The sequence below is a fragment of the Pseudoliparis swirei genome, chromosome 14, assembly GCF_029220125.1.
Source record: "Pseudoliparis swirei isolate HS2019 ecotype Mariana Trench chromosome 14, NWPU_hadal_v1, whole genome shotgun sequence".
Classification (NCBI taxonomy): domain Eukaryota; kingdom Metazoa; phylum Chordata; class Actinopteri; order Perciformes; family Liparidae; genus Pseudoliparis; species Pseudoliparis swirei.
This window is the reverse complement of record NC_079401.1, coordinates 8,413,938-8,428,196: the sequence shown is the minus strand read 5'-3', so window position 1 is coordinate 8,428,196 and position 14,259 is coordinate 8,413,938.

The following is a 14,259-nucleotide window of genomic DNA, read 5'->3' as shown; positions in this document are numbered from 1 at the left end:
CTGCGGTCGTATGTTGTTAGTGCCGATGTGTTTGTGGCAAAGAAAATATTAAAAATAAACACAAAAACTAAAAGAGCGCACAATCTCCGCGGAGCTGCCGCGACGGCGACTGGACACGGCCGCGCCACGCCCCGCAGTCTTTTAAACTCTCGTCCTGAACCTGGTCCCAGTGAGTCCTGAACCTGGTCCCAGTGAGTCCTGAACCTGGCCCCAGTGAGTCCTGAACCTGGTCCCAGTGAGTTATGAACCTGGTCCCAGTGAGTCCTGAACCTGGCCCCAGTGAGTCATGAACCTGGTCCCAATGAGTCATGAACCTGGTCCCAGTGAGTCATGAACCCGGCCCCAGTGAGTCCTGAACCTGGCCCCAGTGAGTCATGAACCTGGTCCCAGTGAGTCATGAACCTGGTCCCAATGAGTCATGAACCTGGCCCCAGTGAGTTATGAACCTGGTCCCAGTGAGTCATGAACCTGGTCCCAATGAGTCATGAACCTGGCCCCAGTGAGTCCTGAACCTGGCCCCAGTGAGTTATGAACCTGGTCCCAGTGAGTCCTGAACCTGGTCCCAGTGAGTCATGAACCTGGTCCCAGTGAGTCATGAACCTGGTCCCAGTGAGTCATGAACCTGGCCCCAGTGAGTCCTGAACCTGGCCCCAGTGAGTCCTGAACCTGGTCCCAGTGAGTCATGAACCTGGTCCCAATGAGTCATGAACCTGGCCCCAGTGAGTCATGAACCTGGCCCCAGTGAGTCCTGAACCTGGCCCCAGTGAGTCCTGAACCTGGTCCCAGTGAGTCATGAACCTGGTCCCAATGAGTCATGAACCTGGCCCCAGTGAGTCCTGAACCTGGCCCCAGTGAGTTATGAACCTGGTCCCAGTGAGTCCTGAACCTGGTCCCAGTGAGTCATGAACCTGGTCCCAGTGAGTCATGAACCTGGCCCCAGTGAGTCCTGAACCTGGCCCCAGTGAGTCCTGAACCTGGTCCCAGTGAGTCCTGAACCTGGTCCCAGTGAGTCATGAACCTGGTCCCAGTGAGTTATGAACCTGGTCCCAGTGAGTCATGAACCTGGCCCCAGTGAGTCCTGAACCTGGCCCCAGTGAGTTATGAACCTGGTCCCAGTGAGTCATGAACCTGGCCCCAGTGAGTCATGAACCTGGTCCCAGTGAGTCATGAACCTGGTCCCAGTGAGTCCTGAACCTGGCCCCAGTGAGTCATGAACCTGGCCCCAGTGAGTCATGAACCTGGCCCCAGTGAGTCATGAACCTGGTCCCAGTGAGTCATGAACCTGGCCCCAGTGAGTCCTGAACCTGGCCCCAGTGAGTCCTGAACCTGGTCCCAGTGAGTTATGAACCTGGCCCCAGTGAGTCCTGAACCTGGCCCCAGTGAATCCTGAACCTGGCCCCAGTGAATCCTGAACCTGGCCCCAGTGAGTCCTGAACCTGGTCCCAGTGAGTTATGAACTTGGCTCCAGTGAGTCCTGAACCTGGCCCCAGTGAATCCTGAACCTGGCCCCAGTGAGTCCTGAACCTGGTCCCAGTGAGTCCTGAACCTGGTCCCAATGAGTCATGAACCTGGCCCCAGTGAGTCATGAACCTGGTCCCAGTGAGTCCTGAACCTGGTCCCAGTGAGTCATGAACCTGTTCCCAGTGAGTTATGAACCTGGCCCCAGTGAATCCTGAACCTGGTCCCAATGAGTCATGAACCTGGTCCCAATGAGTCATGAACCTGGTCCCAGTGAGTCATGAACCTGGTCCCAGTGAGTCCTGAACCTGGTCCCAGTGAGTCATGAACCTGTTCCCAGTGAGTTATGAACCTGGTCCCAGTGAGTTATGCCTCGTGAGATCTGCATGTACATATCTGACTTCATACACATTTTTCTTTTCGGGTTTTTCACCCACATGATTGACAGGAGGGCTCGTTTGTGCAACACATTCACAATATTGAGGGTTCAGGAGGCAGTTTTTTTTGCTCAGATAAGATAACACATTTTAAATTTAAACTGTTGACCAGACGTTCTAAAAATAAATATTCCCATGACAGGTGCGCTAAATGATTCGTCCTTTTCTTTTGACAGGTGGATGGGCGACGCGGCTGACGGGCTTCTCGTTGCCAATCATCATTTTACCATTAGGATCCATTAAATATTAGCAATTACTGTTATTAGGCAATTGCGCAAACAGGGCCGCCAGGTTGTGACAATGTCGACGTGTTTAATTGGGAGTCTCTCTCTCTCTCTCTCGCTCTCTCTCTCTCTCACCTCAGGTGTGAGACTGTTAATTGGAGACATGTGTAGACGCCTGCAGCAGTGTGTGCTGCAGCAGATGGGAGGACCCCTACCTCAGGTTTACAGGCCTTAGAGTTACGATTAGGATTCATCACAGCAACGCTAATGTTCCGCCATTTGTTATTTGGTTTACTGGCTCGAGTTTCTCATGTTGTCACATTAAAGGAACGTCGCAGGAACTCAATTCATCAAAAAACCAAAACACAAGAAGGCGGGGCTTCCTCCTTGATAAATAGTTGTATATGTTCTATGCCATCGCGAAGGGATGTGCTTGTTTAATTGGGCCACATGAATATCTGATAACCTCGTCTGTCAAAGATGGACTTTTTCCCCCCCGAGCGTCCGCTGTCCCGCCGCCCTCGAATGCACCGCAGGCGGGCCGCTGTCATGCGCTCCACCCGTCTTCCAGCAGACCATCGGTGGATGAAGTATGACACTTATCTCTTCCAGGGTTGTTGGCGCCACCTATTAATGCATGCAGCCACCATATTGTTATGGGAGGAACATGCATCAGACGGAAGAATGAGCCTCTATTAATGCATTTCATGGAAGTTTCTGTGTGTCCACATCTGGATGAGATTCTCATATCTCAAAGTCATCTCTCCTGGCTGGATCTGCATCCCCCCCCCCCTCCCCCCGGCTGTACCGCTCTATCGACATTCAGTCATCCTGACAGATGTTTCCGGTCACCTGGGATTAAAAAATCGAGGCGGAGGTGATGGACCGCCTCCATTGTGAAGGACACAGGGTTTTTTAAATGGCCCCCTATATTGTACGTGGCAAGCGTTCCACAATAACATGCACTGTAAATCCAGAGCAGCCGAATGGATTTAATGCGCGGTCAGTTTCCAGGAGCAGCTGTGTGAAAAGTTATTAATTTGACTGATGGCGTATTCCGTATTTAACAGACGCAGACATATGGAGACGTTGAGGTCTGTCAACTCGAAGCAGTGAGTTTTAAAAAGCAGCCTGGACCTTTTACTTGGTACTTCCCGTCTTTTTACCTTTTAAAATTTTTTTTTTTTACTGTGGACTGTCTAATGAAGCAGAAGTGCCTTTAAAATAGACTTTAGAGGCTTTTACCCCGAAAGGCTGCTGGGTGGAGGGAAGACGCTCCCTCTGGGGGCACTGGTTGAATGTCAGCTTCTTCTTTTATTTTGTTAACTACTTTCTGGTGAGTTTTTCTGGCGCAGGAGGTTGTAGGAATGAATGCAGAACGCTTGAAATCACCTTCAAATGAGAATTGATCACCAAACTTGCATCTCACCTGCAAACTGTGGCGCGCTTGTTTCGGTACCGTGATGTGATTTTGCCGGCTTCTTTCTTTTATTTGTGGAAACAAAGTCGGAGACTCTCGTCAAACTTATGACGGGCAGATCTTTGGCAGCAGCAACACGCGCCTCTGTTTACAGACACGAGTGTAACAGACCGCTGTGTCATTAACCAGGCCATTGAACTGGCTCATAATATGACTTACATGAGGGAGGCCACGCCGGGCGGCTTGATGCCGTCGCTATCAATTCCACAGGGCGAGTTGTCTGTCGTTTCTCCCCAAGAACAGACCTGGGATATATATACGTAATAATTTGCAGCACAAATTAGTTTTTTTTAACTCCTTGGACTCAATTCAAATACAAAATGGGGGACGCTTCGCCCCCAGAAAGGCGACATGTCGGTCGGTGATTGGCATGCAGCGAGACATTAGCATACGCGGCGAGAAAACTCAATTTAAAGAGAGTTATTCAAATGAAACCTATATAGTCTTTGATTGATTTGTAAAAAAAACAAAGCGAGCAAACAAACTTCTCCTCCGACAGTCCGAGGAACTCTCCGGCTTATCGCTGCAGCTTTTGCTTCGACTTTAACGCCGGCGAGGCTGAGCCAGTAAATGCTCTCACATCCACCCCCCCCCCACCCCAAAAAAACCAACCACTAGCTTAGTATCAAAATCCCCTTTTCCCGCACTTTTTTCTCTTCTTCTAATTGATTCCCCCCTGGAGGCGCCGGCACGACATCAGAGTCTGCGAGGTGGGGATGAGCTTCGCTATCTCCGATGCACGGACTGATTGGGGACTTTGATATGGGGACACAGGGCGAGGGCGGAATACACACACACACACACACACACACGGGTGAGAAAAATTCAAAGCGATTATCTTTTGATTAAAGATGTTGAAAGCCTTTTCGTTGCAGCTGTGAAGACGCTTCCTCAAAAACTATACAGAGCACTCTCAACTGGAATAAATCAAAGTGCTTTTTTAAAAACCAATATATTGATTGCAACTGCGATCATCCAAAATCCTCATCCCAGCTCGTGCTCCCGAAGCTGCCAGAATTGGTGTCATTAACTTTACACGTTGTTTTTTCCCCCGGTTTCACATGTGATGGAGCACGCCATCTGGCGCCGCGAGGAGGGCGGTCCAGGGAATCAGTCGGATCGCTGTCGTGTTTCACAGTCTACCGTTTTGAGGAGAATTAGGATGCCTCACACTTAGCGGAGGCCATAGTGATAACTAGCAACCCCCCGCGGTGCGACAATGTGTTCGGTTCAGTGGGGGAGGAAACTCCAAGATCCCACGGAAGAGGATATGGAAGTATTTACAGCTAAATTAAATATGCTGTAGATTATCATCCTTTAGGGGTCCGGCAGATTTATTTGGAATCCAGTGGATTAAAAAAAATGGGGTGCCGTGATGACAATTCATATATTTCCGTATATATGCAAGTATGCCGCAGCTTTTTTCGAGCACATACACTTTCCATTCGTCGAGCAGTCGTAAATCACGACGGCTAAGCACAGTAACGGAAACATTTGTCACTGTAGATGCTTAAAAGTTCAAAAATAACTTAAATTAGACGGAGAAACCGACTCGGCTCGGATGCTTTTCACGGAGATTGGAAAGAATGCCCGAATGCTGCAAAAAAAAAAGCCAAAGAAACAGACACAAAGATCAAAAATAAGGCAGCAAAGATATCGAATACCTCCCACTACTGAGAAGTAAAAGATAAAACAGAATGCATTACGTGTGTTTTTGAGCTAGAAAAATGGCAAATATTTTTTTTTAAACGATATCTGAAGTAGATGTGACTGGATATCCCCGGTAACTCGTCTGATCCCGTCTATATTTCTCGTCATGCAGCGGCAAACTGATCTCACCGTTTCTCATTCGCGTCACATGGTCTCTGAGACTCTTCCCGTCTTATTCGCTGTGCGCACCAGAGAATTGTCAATTGGCCTGGATCTGCTGTTGGGAAATGGACTCCAGAAGGTCAGTGGGCAATGATGGTGCTGGAGGGGGTGGATGGGACCCCCCCCCCCCCTCACCCCTCCCGTCTGGCCCCGGCGAGATTACGAGCGATGTAATAGGATCAGCCATTTTCTGTAACAGAGCACAGAAGGGCTCAGCCCTGGCTCGGGTCTTTCCTCGCACACCAGATGACCACCGAGGCAACAACAACAGCAACAACAAACAAAAATAAATGAAAAAGATGTATCCTCGCTCGCAGGAAAAGGAAGCCGAGCTGCCTTTTTAGGCGCGAGCAAAAAGAAAAGAAACAAATGCACAGCAGCGGTTGCCGGGCGCCGCTTACTGAGCCACGGAAAAATCCCCACTGAGCCGTAATGAGAAGGGAGCGCGGCGGCGACGGCTCCGGCCGGACTCGTTTCGTCCGTTTCATGTTGTTTAATTGGCTGATTTGCAGACTGATGACACACGTTCAGAGATAATGGGAGCGTCGGAATTGAAATGCACGACTTCACCCCGGCAACGACAAACGGCGTCTCGTCTTTATCGGCAACTCCAACGTCACGCTCCCAATCAGATTTTTTTTTTGCGCATCGTCTTTAGTTATTTTTGCATGAAACGGAACAAGGATTCGTTGTTGTGATAACGCCGTGCTTGCAGGTCTAACGTTGACGAGGCAAGACCTTTTGATTTCGGTCTCTCGTGGCCGCTCCTCTTCTATCCTTCGGCAAAGCAATTTCTTTGTTGCCCCCTCGAGTATATGTGAGAATACGCCTTCAAAAGTCTGCATTCGTATTGTCAATAGATGTTTCGTTCCAGCAGGGCAATGTTTATCACCGGCAATTCCATCTGAAAAGATTTATTGATTGAATGTCCCCGATAAAAGGTTGGCACTGGAAAAATAATACGGCGTTCAGTCCTCTCATCTCCTTACAGGAGGCAGAGTGCAGGTTAATTTGACTTTGGGCAAACAGTCACTACCTTGCTGGCCCGGGTTGCTATAGCAACTGCATTTCATCCTTCAAACAAGCTGCAAATAAGTTAGAGCGGAGTCCACATTTCTCAGAGCCTGCCGAGGCTTCGCTGGAGGACAAATCATTCAATATGAACGCTGCATAAAAAGCTGTGAAAGCGAAGCTGTGATGTTTATCTCCGAGATCTTCGATTTAGCCTCGATTAGCGGCGCAGCCGGCTGCAGCTTTTCCTCCGATAAGTCTTGACGTTTTGTTGTTGTTATTTTCATAGAGATAAATTTCAAAGTACCTTGGTTCCTGCAGCCGCAGTGGAGCAAAAAAAAGGAAAGAGCGACTTTTTCTGAGCGTCCATCACGCTTGAAGAAATCCAAAAGTCCACAGTTGTAGATCATGCATCAGAAAATTGGATTTCCCACTCCTCAAGCGGGGGACTCTTCCGTGTCCGACAGGTCGACCCCCCGTCGCCCACTCAGGCCGAGCTCCGTCTGGCTTCTGCACCGAGACAAATGGCCTCCGTGATGAAAGAAGGATCCCCCGTCAGTGATTGTCATACTGCATATCCAGCGTGGCTGCACACATCCACGAATGAGAAGCCTGGCTTTTAAGCCCCGCAGCCGAGCCCTCGCCATCGGGGTCGCACAATTAGCAAATAAAAACCTTCTGTTAAAGCCCACAATGTTTTTTTCTTCTTCTTTTTTGAACCAGATTGATTGTGACATGCAACAACGATGAGAGACGAAGGAAGAAGATGATAAAAAATGCCGTCTGACCACGGAGCCCCAATATCTTGCCCCTCTGTGCATCCGGATTCCGGGGGGTTACCAAATGATCTTTAAAAGCTTCCCAAACCATCAAACTACACCATCAGCCCACTGTGCAGGAAGCGAGTCCTCCATGGGGATGGTTGAGTTGTTAAACCATTACCAGGAAGTCAATGCTGGATCACGTACGACCTTGTGATTGTGTCAACGCGTTTCATTTCAAGGTCAAGAGTGAACCATTCAATTGGATCCTGTGCAGGAAAATTGCTGAATTTCCCTAAAGCTGACTTCAAAGAAAAAGCAATTCCAGGATGCAAACACCGTAAATGCATTTTCACATGAAGATGCGTGTACGGCCTCTCTCTCCGACAGACAGCTGACGCCTCCAGATGGCGTGTGACACCCAACCGTCTGAGCCGGCGTCATCATCGGAAACCGTTTCCAAACTTGGCAGCGGATTGGACGAGCCGTCTGCCAATCGAACTCCTGCCGAAGCGAGTCGGGAGAGAAGAGCGGCCCTCTTCTTCTTCTTGTTTTTTTGAATCCAAAAACTCGCCTGAGTCACGCCTGTCCGATCAGAGGGTCTGTCGCGATCTTGTGATGTCGCAATCCAGCCGCCGAGCAAAGGGAAATCAGAGACTGTAGAACAGACGATTGCAAGAGTAGGAACATTTGATTCATTTTAAATTGGTTAATTAGTATAAAAGCAGAATCCCTTGTTAACCTATTCTATCAAGGTGCCTCCCAGGGGATGTTACGGACTCCATTAAAGCCGTTCCCCGCATTCTCATGTTCTCTCCGTCTTAGGCCGCCTCAGTGATCAGCGAATCACACGGCGTGTCAGTTTTCTTCCCCTAATTATTTGCTTTGTGGTCGAATCCTTGGACTTAAGCATCCAATTAAAACACAAACGGACGACTAATAACAGATCTGAGGCCTCATGCGTTTATTGGAACAGAGGGGGGGGGGGGGGGGGGATAAAGAAAGACGAGTCAGCGGGGAGGAAGTTGTGTCCGAAGCTTTGGCAAAATGAGCTCGCCACGGGGTGCTCCGTTTTCTCGAACCAGTGGTTGACCTCCGTCTCCCGGGAGAAGGAGAAGAGCGCGTGGAAATGCTTTTTTTGTTTTAATGTTCGTCTTCTGCACCTTTTTTTTTCCCAACAGCTCTTTGATTTTCCCAAAGCACATTCATGACTGCAAACATGTTGTGTTCCCCCGTGTGCTCTGAAGCACCACTCGAGGTCTCTCCGTGAGAGAAGAAGGAACATTGCAAGTAGTTGCTGCAGGCAACATCCGGAGGGGCATCCCAGAATGCATCATTTCTAAGCGCTGAAGTATTTACTGTGACGGCGTCGAGAGATCCGTTTCCATAACACCAGACAAGACCAAATGTACAAATGTGTCACACCCCGAACTCGGTGACATGTGTCGAGGTTTGTTTTTACGAAATATGGAAAAACTTAATTCGAGGCGCCCGATATCCAAGACTGTCCGTCCTGGAAGAAGCTTCTACTTCCCTGGAGGAACGTTTATTAGTTTTGGAGCGTTTTAAAATCAATGTATTCCTCCTTGGTGAGTCATTAAACAGCTCCGGGTGTGATTGGAGAGTATTTAATCTACTCCTATCCCAAATAACCCACGGCATAATTATTACTTAGGGGATCAAAAATGAGGAATAGAAATCTAAAAAGCTTGCTTAATTTACGACACTGTGGACATTTATATTTATGCCTGGGACCCAATTAAATGATCCGATTGTGTGATAATCGCATGAGGTTTTATTGTAATTAGAGGGCATGATTCAGATCTATCTATAGGTTGATTATATATTTAAAAACCTCGTGCTGCACAGTGCATCCAAACAAAGCAGCATAAATGAAGTGACCTTCGACCCCGCCGAGGGGAAAACTTAAGACAACCTCACTTTCCCCGATACGTATAACCCTATATTGTTCATCTCAATTAGTCGATGTGGGAGAAACTAGTCTGGAGGGGAAACTATGGCTGAAATAATGGGGGGGAAAATAACGTTAAAGCAACACAAGCATGGATACAGAGATAAACCACAGCGAGGGGGGGGGGGGGGGGCTGGAGGTCGGCTGCTTATCGATGCACATGCACGGCCACGCTTCTTGTTTAAGTGTGGCAGCTCCGAGATAGGTTGCACCGCCTCATCTCCGTGTGCGCTCTCAAAAGAAGTGGAGCACAACTCAACACAGATTTAGAGGGGCATCCCGGGGTCCTCGGGAAAAAAAGCCCGTTCAAAAGACGGGAAATAGCATAAACCACTCCTGTCCAATGGAGGAATAAACAGACCACAACTGCTTCCCGTCTCATTCGATTTGCGGTCTCTAATTTGACGTGAATAAAACTGCAGAGGATGGGAGCGCTTTCATCCAAAGCAGCGGAAGCTTCCGTGTAGCGCGCACAGGAGGAGTCGGACTCACATCTTGCGTTCAATAAACTCAAAATGGCATCTTTGCAGAAAAAGTCTGTTTGTGCAAAGCGGCAACGCTTCCCGCTGATGAGATACAATATATTATCACAAGCTGATGAACAAGTGTCATGCATATCGCGTGGGCTGCAAAAAGAATGATGTCTAATACCATCGTCAACTAACAGCCGGCCTAATTTAAACGCACTGCCTGCAGTTCCATGTGCAGTGATGCGGCGAGGAGGAATCTGCCTGGATGACAGCTGCATCCGTGCAGATGTACACAACGGTATTTTGAATCCCCGCCATGTGCAAATAAAAGTCTCTGAGGCACGGTGACATTTCCATGTGACAATACATCTGGTTCGGCGAGGCTGCCGAGCAACTTTGAGATCAACGTATTCCTCCTCCTCCTCCTCCTCCTCCTCCTCAGGGCTGTTTGTTGCACAAGCATTTGCGGGTTGAAACTTGAATGTTAGATTAAACCCGAGGGACACAAACACCATCGCAGCGGGAGCAAATTGGGAACTGAATGAAAGAAAAAAATAAATTATGCCACAAACCCCTTATTAACAATTAAAGCCTGTGAGGGGGGGGGGGGCTTTCTCTTTTATTGTGGCTGATTGTTTTGAGAGTGGCGTCCAAGGCAGCTGGCGTTGTTTGTCTGACTGTTGTCTTCAGCACTGATTGTCAACGCCCAAAGGGGAACTGTGACAAAGAGAGATTTTGGGTCCGCACAAACTCAAACCACCAGGTCACAAATCTTTTTTTTACATTGCGAGTAAAAACATAGTCGATGGGTCGGTTCCGGTCGGCGGGTTTTTACTATAATCAGGGTTCATAGACGTGGTGACCAATGGATTTCCAGGACTTTAAACCAAATTTCCATGACCAAACATTTTGAGAAATCTCGGTGTATACACGAGTAAATACCTTACATGACAATAGTTTGATTAAAAGAATAATTTTTTAAATAAATGTTTATTCATTTAGACATTTTTCACATTTTCCAACATTCTGGGGATTTAATTTTTTTCAAGGAATTTTTCAGTCCTGGAAATAACCATTTTTTAAATTCCATGACTTTTCCAGGTTTTTCAGGACCGTACAAACCCTGTATAATTGTTTCCACCGAGTTTTGCCAATGAAAACCATGAACGATGGATTTAGAGTAAAGACTAAAGAGGGATGCCTAATGGTGTTGAATTAGGGATTAAACTGAGCGACGTCTCCTGACCTCATCTGTCGTAGGACAGAAAATGCTAAATAAGAAGTGACAGAAGAAAATGAGACCTCGTACAACTGACTGCATACGTCAAAGGAGATAAACGAGAACCTGCTTAGAAACGATACCTGGAAGAATATGACTCGGAAAGATCATTTTGTTCCTTTGTACATTCAAGATTGTATCCATTCGTTTCCACGCGGTTCGTTCTGCTGCCGGCGAGCGCTGACCTTTCCTTTTGGTCTCCGCCGGTCGTCTTCTCGTCTCTTCTTTGATTTATTCTCATGTCCCAAAGACACAGGGAGAGACTTCTTCTGGACCCAGATGAATACAAATCAACTGTTGGCGCCTCGGTTTGAGCTCTGTTCTCGGTGTAGAGGACATGTGTGAGCCCCTGTGGGCCGAGCGGGGCGACCCCTGACATCCAATCACAGCTGCCGAGAGGCCGGTTGGGCAATGATGAGCAGCTGGCTCGCCGTGACCCGGTGTGACCCCCCTCCGGTGGCGGCTTGGCCCGGCTGCCGGCTTAACCGGGAGGGAGGACGTTCGGTGTGGGGCTCGGGGGAGGGGGGGGGACGAGCCGAAAAGAGAGGACGGACGTCAATAAAAGCCATCTTCCGCCTCCGCCCAAGCTGGCCGGCGGCCAAACCGAAGCAGATGTTACGCGCCGATTCGGTGTCTCGGACGCTCCGCAGAGTTTCTATTTATTTTAAAAAAGGTTTCATGTTCAAATGTGATTTCGGCAGGTAGTGTTTGTTTAGAGAAGTCGGAAAAAAAACGGCAGTGGTGCCGATGATGGAAGTGGTGTGTTGTAAAGCATGGCACAACAATATAAGACCACAAGTAGAGCTACGTTATTCTAAAGATTGCAGTCAAATCTTTTTACCGGCAGGATAACCAGAATAGAAACAGTAGAAACACACACGGAGAGCAGAGAACACGATTTAGCCTGTCGGCTAAACTGGTTCGGAATATTCATAGGACGGAAGAGCCGAGGCTGGAAACATATACTTGTGATGAAAGTGGAGATCAAATCGAAGTAAACAAAAAAAGCCTCGACTCCCCGCTGAGAGGAAAGGAGGAAAAGAGGATGTGAGAGGACAGGAGGTGGACGGAGAGGAGAGAGGAGGCAGGAGAGAGACAGAGAGTAGCAAACAGAGGGAGGGAGAGAGAGAGAGTAGCAAACAGAGGGAGGGAGAGAGAGAGAGAGAATAGCAAACAGAAAGAGAGAGAGAGTAGCAAACAGAGGGAGAGAGAGAGAGAGTAGCAAACAGAGGGAGGGAGAGAGAGAGAGTAGCAAACAGAAAGAGGGAGAGAGTAGCAAACAGAGGGAGAAAGAGAGAGAGAGTAGCAAACAGAGGGAGGGAGAGAGAGAGTAGCAAACAGAAAGAGAGAGAGAGAGAGAGAGTAGCAAACAGAGGGAGGGAGAGAGAGAGAGTAGCAAACAGAAAGAGGGAGAGAGAGTAGCAAACAGAGGGAGGGAGAGAGAGAGTAGCAAACAGAAAGAGAGAGAGTAGCAAACAGAGGGAGAGAGAGAGAGTAGCAAACAGAGGGAGGGAGAGAGAGAGAGAGTAGCAAACAGAAAGAGGGAGAGTAGCAAACAGAGGGAGAGAGAGAGAGTAGCAAACAGAGGGAGGGAGAGTAGCAAACAGAAAGAGAGAGTAGCAAACAGAGGGAGAGAGAGAGAGTAGCAAACAGAGGGAGGGAGAGAGAGAGAGTAGCAAACAGAAAGAGAGAGAGTAGCAAACAGAGGGAGAGAGAGAGAGTAGCAAACAGAGGGAGGGAGAGAGTAGCAAACAGAAAGAGAGAGAGTAGCAAACAGAAAGAGAGAGTAGCAAACAGAGGGAGAGAGAGAGAGTAGCAAACAGAGGGAGGGAGAGAGAGAGAGTAGCAAACAGAGGGAGAGAGAGAGAGAGTAGCGAACAGAAAGAGGGAGAGAGAGAGTATTAACCAGAAAGAGAGAGCGAGACAGAGAGTAGCAAACTGAGAGAGAGGGAGAAAGAGAGAGAGAGAGAGAGACCGAGACAGAGAGAGAGTAGCAAACAGAGAGAGAGAGAGAGAGAGAGAGAGACCGAGACAGAGAGAGAGTAGCAAACAGAGAGAGAGTGAGAGAGAGAGAGAGTAATGTGGAAGAAAGAGATAAAAGACGAGAGTGGACAAAGTGGTGCTCCTCAATTATTTCCTGGGCTCCTTGGAGAGAAGAGGAACTGTAAATAAACTCAAAGTTTTCCAGAGCGTCCAGAAACAAACATCATAATGAAATTGACAATCGAAAATCGGGACCTCAAGCGACAAAAGGAGGGGGCGGGCGATCAGGAAACTAATCTCAGAGCTTCCTCCTCGTGTCGACCGGCGGCTGCACGCAGGCGGCTTTAACTGTGAAGCCGCTGCACCGGAAACGGCGAAGCAGTTGAACATCCACAGAAGCGACAGCGGCGAGCTCGCGGCACGACTTCAAGACGACATCGATGGAGGGAAAGAGGACGAGGAGCCGAAATGAAAGCTCAAAAGGGTGGATTTAATCATCGGCTTTATAATAACGGAGCCGCACCGCCGTGTCCAATATCCCTCCTCGTGTCATCAGCCGCTGACTCACCTCCCGTTATTCCCCCTGACTTCTGTCACGCACACGGTGTTAAAGATGTGTTAGAAATACCATCAGCCTAATTACCTCAAGAGTCTCTCCGAAGTAAACCGGGGAAGGTAGAGCAGATGTTGCCGGCACATTCCTGCAGCCGCTCCGGAAAACTCACGGCTCTCCAACGCCACGTCGGTTAGCGGTAAAGGTTACGGGGACGGTGCGTCATTCAACACGATGAGAACACTGGAGCAGATGAGCAGCAGCGTGATTATACAAACACAAACTCAAAAACACGACGCGTCTCGATGTTGACTGTAGGCCCACGCCACGAAACTAAAGATCACAGTGCAATCTGATCGATGTGGTGGTCCCCCCCCCCCGATTCCAATGCAATTTGCAACCTTCAAATGTTATGTCGCAATAGATGAAAAGCAATATTAAAGTTATTGTCGGTAAAACTAGCCATGAAACTTCTCCGGGTTTATTGATACACACTGTCTATATTTGGTGTTTTTATATTTAGTTTAATTTGTCATTAGTATTGTGTATGCATATATGTTGTATATATACATATATATTTTATTTTATATTTTGCTTTGTATGCTTCTATATCTTTCATCCCTGTTTTTTATATTTTATATTTGATTTTTGATTTTTGATTCTTGTGTGTTTGGTTTATTGGTGCTGCTACTGCTACGACAAATTTCCCCTTGGGGATTAATAAAGTATATATCTATCTATCTATCTATCTAATACGTT